Genomic DNA, 5,109 nt, shown 5'->3' with positions numbered 1-5,109 from the left:
TATGCCTGCGCACACGCTTCTTGAGCTTGCGTTGTGCGGCTTCAGCTCTCATGAGCTTGTCCATGCAAGTGGTGTATGATTCCTGCCAGAAATCCCTAGTGTACTGGCGTGTACAAAACATCTTCATCACCGCAAACATGGCACTCATAGCAGGACTAGAGCTATTTGCTCGCTCATCCCGATCTCGGATCAATGCATTTTGGTTGCGTTGTTCCCATATTGCTGTGGATGGATCCACCCGAGGAAACATACTAGCGGCACTACCAATAAGTGCATCCCCATACTGCTGATAGATCCGACTCAAAACCTCAAAGGCCACTACCTGGGCAGCCTCCTAAGGAGTTTTCCCTTTAGAATCCGCCTTCCACTCTTGCCATAAAGGTGCTTGTGTGTAGGCTGGTATGGTTAGCTGCACCTCATACCATGGCTGTCCCTCCAGGTACTCTTCATTCCAATAATAGAGAGGTGGCTCATGATACCCCGCAAAGTGCAACACCCTCCAAAGCAAAGCAGGAGTTCCAAACACCATCAGGAAATTCTTACATCCAATTGGTGCTGCCATCTGTACCATCAACATGTATAACTTTTGTGAGACAAGTCCATAATGGATAAGAGTTACATAATCGAGTAAGAAATTTATAAGGGGAGGAACAATGCAAGTATTGATTCATTATTATCATGATGCATGCATGTTTCGTACGTCCTCACAAACTTAAGAGAAATTATTTCTAACGATATACACGGTGGCATACATACATTCTCTTATATATAGCGTAACTAGTCGAGCTACACGTTTCGTTGTTAGTGTACCTACATAAGAGTTTCATTTCAGCCCAATCCCATAATTAAATATGCAGAATGTAAATCTAAATACTTCCATATATGTATAACCTTACATATATTTCCATATCAAAGCTACCCGATGATAGTTTATAACCACAATTAAATACGCACCATATACACATGCAAGCATGCATACACAGCTGTACCAAAGCTAACTCTCCTCGGCCACACGCTCACATCCTGTTGTCATGCCACTCATCAACTTACCTTCTTACCTTGGCGTAGAGGCATTTGATCCATACATTACCATTCAAGTGAATGGCATTCATACAATAGCACGCCGTATGGACGACGAAAATAAAACCCCCAAGTTAGTACTTAAATAGCCACCTAATAGTCCTTAATTTGGGCATAACAAAAGTGATCACTGGCACACTTTAGATTTCAAATACCTATTTATATAGCTATTAGTTGCTAGATAAGGGTTTTGGAAAACAAAAACTTTTCTTTTAAATACACATGTGGCACTTAATGTTGAATCTTGCTCTGATACCAGCTGTCGCAGAACCAACCAATTTATAAGAGCACAAGTACAATGGCAGCCCGCAAGCGGTCGCACTGTCATACTTGTGCTCATATAAACCCGGTAGTCTGTCGAGTACCACGACGGGTCTCGATAAATGATCCACAACAACCAAGATCGTACATGATTCAACATACATGTCACATATTACATAAAGTTCACAGATACATTTCCATCATCAGAGTATGAACCAAAGTTATTACAAACTAGGTTTGATAGATAATAGCGGAAGCAAATTAAGTTTGAAAGTAGCATTTGCCAACTTAGTTTAATACAGTGCCAACATACGATCACCGCCCACAAAAGCATGTAGAGGGATTAATAAAGAAGCCTGCCCAAGGCTTACTCCTCATCCACAGCGAGATAGAAGCAACTCTCGCAATACCCATGATATACTATGCCATCTGCAACAATGGGAATAAAACCCTAAGTACGAGAAGGTACTCAGCTAGACTTACCCATCATAAACCAGAAATAAATTGACTCCAAGGATTATGCAAGGCTATATAAGTGGAGGTAGCTTGACAACATTTTGCATAAAAATGATTAACTCAGTTATATAATTATAATTCCGTTATCAAGTTAATTATGACTATCCATCTCTAAATTAGCAACTATCCTGTGCCAAACATGTGGTAAATCATTTTAAGAGCATACAATAGTAACCATAGCAGGTATAGAAATTTCATGTTTACCCGAACCATCATATTCCATAATATAATTACTACGAGGTTGGAGCTAGCCAAGTTTCTCACTATCTGGGAGAGACGACGATTCAAATTGATTTCAACCAGCTAGGAATTTATTCCTAACACAAACCTAGGTCTACTAGCCACGGTATCCTTAGGTCACCTTTGGTACAACTCAAGTACACGTTTCGTGGGTTCGCCCAGCGCCGCACAATCAGGGACACCAAATGCCAGGACGTTCAGGCCTAGCCTACCCTTGGGCTTAGTCTGGCTCCCCGCACATCCTTACTACCATCTAGAGTGTGCACTCTTACAGAGCGGGGCCCGGCCTGAGTTGAGCTACTCGGCTTCGTGGTCGGAACGAGTTATCTGACCAGCTAAGTGATAGGCATGCGTTCAATCTTGTCAAATGGTCCAACAATGATACGGTCCTTAATTGGCACAGACGGAATCACATGAGTCAACCTACCATAGACTCCGCCTGGCCTTGATTTACATTACCCCATGGTTCTTTTCCACGATAGCAAATATTGCCAACCGTGCTTCGGTATCCACCTATATCTCACAGGTGATAGGAAATCACCCGACTTCTACCGATCTAAGCATGGCTAAGCATATATTCGATCCTGAACCTACATAGGGTTAAAGGTATATTTTTGGACAAGGAAATTATATGCATCGAGTGGTTCCAATCAACTCTTACAACCTAATGCATCAATCATAAAGGACTCGAGTAATATTTTGTAAAATACTGGGAGACTTAGAATGCTCTAGGGCTTGCCTTTCAGAAAGGAAGTGGGGCGGTGGTCAGGGCACTCCGAAAGCTCTTCTAGGGTCTGCTCCTCTTCTTCGGGAGCTATGGCTTGAGGAATCTTGTCACAGAACCGACCAGTTTATAAGAGTACAAGTACAATGGTAGCCCGCAAGCGGTCACACTGTCATACTTGAACCCATATAAACCCGGTAGTCCGTCGAGTACCACGACGGGTCTCGATAAACGATTTACAACAACCAAGATCATATAGGATTCAACATACATGCCACATATTACATAAAGTTTGTAGATACATTTCATCATCAGAGTACGAATAAAAGTTATTACAAACCGAGTTTGATAAATAAACGGAAGCAAATAAGTTCAAAGATAAAGTTTCCAACATAGTTTGATACAGTGCCAAGTAAGATCACGGTCCACAAAAGCAAAGATAGGAATTAATAAAGAAGCCTGCCCAAGGCTTACTCCTCATCCACAGCGGGATAGAAGCAACTCTTGCAATAACCATGATACACAGTGCCATCTGCAACAATGGGAAAATAAACCCTGAGTACGTGAAGGTACTCAGCTAGACTTACCCATCATGAACCAGAAATAAAATGACTCCAAGGATTATGCAAGGCTGTATAAGTGGACGTAACTTGACAACATTTTGCGTAAAAGGCAATTGACCCATTGTACAATTATGATTCCTTTATCAAGTTAATTATAACTATCCATTTCTAGATTCGCAAACTATCCTATGCCAAACATGTGGTATATCATTTAGAAGCATATAATAGTAACCATAGCAGGTATTGTAATTCCATATTCCTTCGAACCATCATGTTTCATAACACAGTTACTACGATGTTGGAGCTAGTCAAGTTTCTCACTATCCGGGAGAGACGGCGGTTCGAATTGATTTCAACCAGCTGGGAATTTATTCCTAACACAAACCCAGGTCTACCAGCCATGATAGCCTTAGGTCACCATTGATACAACTCAGGTACACATTTTGTGGGTCCGTACCACGCCGCACAATCTGGAACACCAGATGCCAGGATGCTTAGGCCAAGCCTGCCCTTGGGCTCAGTCTGATCGTTCCCCAGAAGGAGCGCACAACAGAATGGGTCCCGGCCTGAGTTGAATTACTTGGCTTCGTGGTCGGAACGAGTTATCCGGCCAGCTAAGTGAGAGGCATGCGTTCAATCTTGTCAGAAGTTCCAACAACGGTACGGTCCTTAACCGACACAGACGGGGATAGATCCACACCCAAGACCTCCATATCTTGTTGCTTCTCTATCGACCTCTTGTCCAGTCTTGATTTACTTTTACCACATGGTTCTGTTCCACGATGGCAGATATAGCCAACCGTGCTCCAGTATCCCCCTATATCTCGCATGTGACAGAACATCACCCGACTTCTACCGGTCTAAGCATGGCTAAGCATATATTCGATCCTGGACCTATACCGGTTAAAGGGTTAATATCTGGACAAGGAATTTACATGCATCAAGTGGTTCCATTCAACTCTTATAACATAAAGCATCAATCATAAGTACATAAGTAAACATTTGTAAATTACTAGGAGACTTATAATGCTCCGGGGCTTGCCTCGCAGAAAGGAAGTAGGGCGGTGGTCAGGGCACTCCGGAAGCTCTTCAGGGTTCTGCTCCACGCCTTCGGGAGCTGCGGCTTGCAGATCCTCCTGCTGATTCCCTTCCTCTGCTTCTTCGAATTTCAGCAACGTGATCTCTTCCTCTGATCCTAGATGCATGAATATGGTATAAGTATTACGAATGCATATATGTTAACAAGTGCATCATGTTTATTGAGTAGGTGCATATCTCTTCTCGATTATTTAATTAACTACTTCTACAATGCATCGACTATACCACAAAACAACAGCTACTTGTTTCGCTCATAACTGGAGTTCTACTAATCCAAATATAGTGATCCTGGACTTTCTGGAAAGCTTATCAAATTCTCTACAACTTTGTTATTAACCATTTTTACAGTACACATCATTTTCAACATGCAACTCATCAAACTCCAGAATCTGTCCGGAAACTATTCAATATGCAATACAAAGTAACAATACTTCTACTTCATGTAATCTTTCAAAATTTGACAACATAGAATCTACCAACAGTTTAAGCATACCAAATGCATTTAAGATAATATAATGGTGAAGCCCAAACTATTTATTTAATTGCCTTTATTATTTTATTTAGATATTTAGGTTAAATAATAAACATATATTAGATGTACTTCATAAATTCTCAAAAAATTACAGT

Source organism: Miscanthus floridulus, chromosome 16, assembly GCF_019320115.1.
Source record: "Miscanthus floridulus cultivar M001 chromosome 16, ASM1932011v1, whole genome shotgun sequence".
NCBI lineage: Eukaryota > Viridiplantae > Streptophyta > Magnoliopsida > Poales > Poaceae > Miscanthus > Miscanthus floridulus.
Note: the sequence above shows the minus strand (reverse complement) of the source record.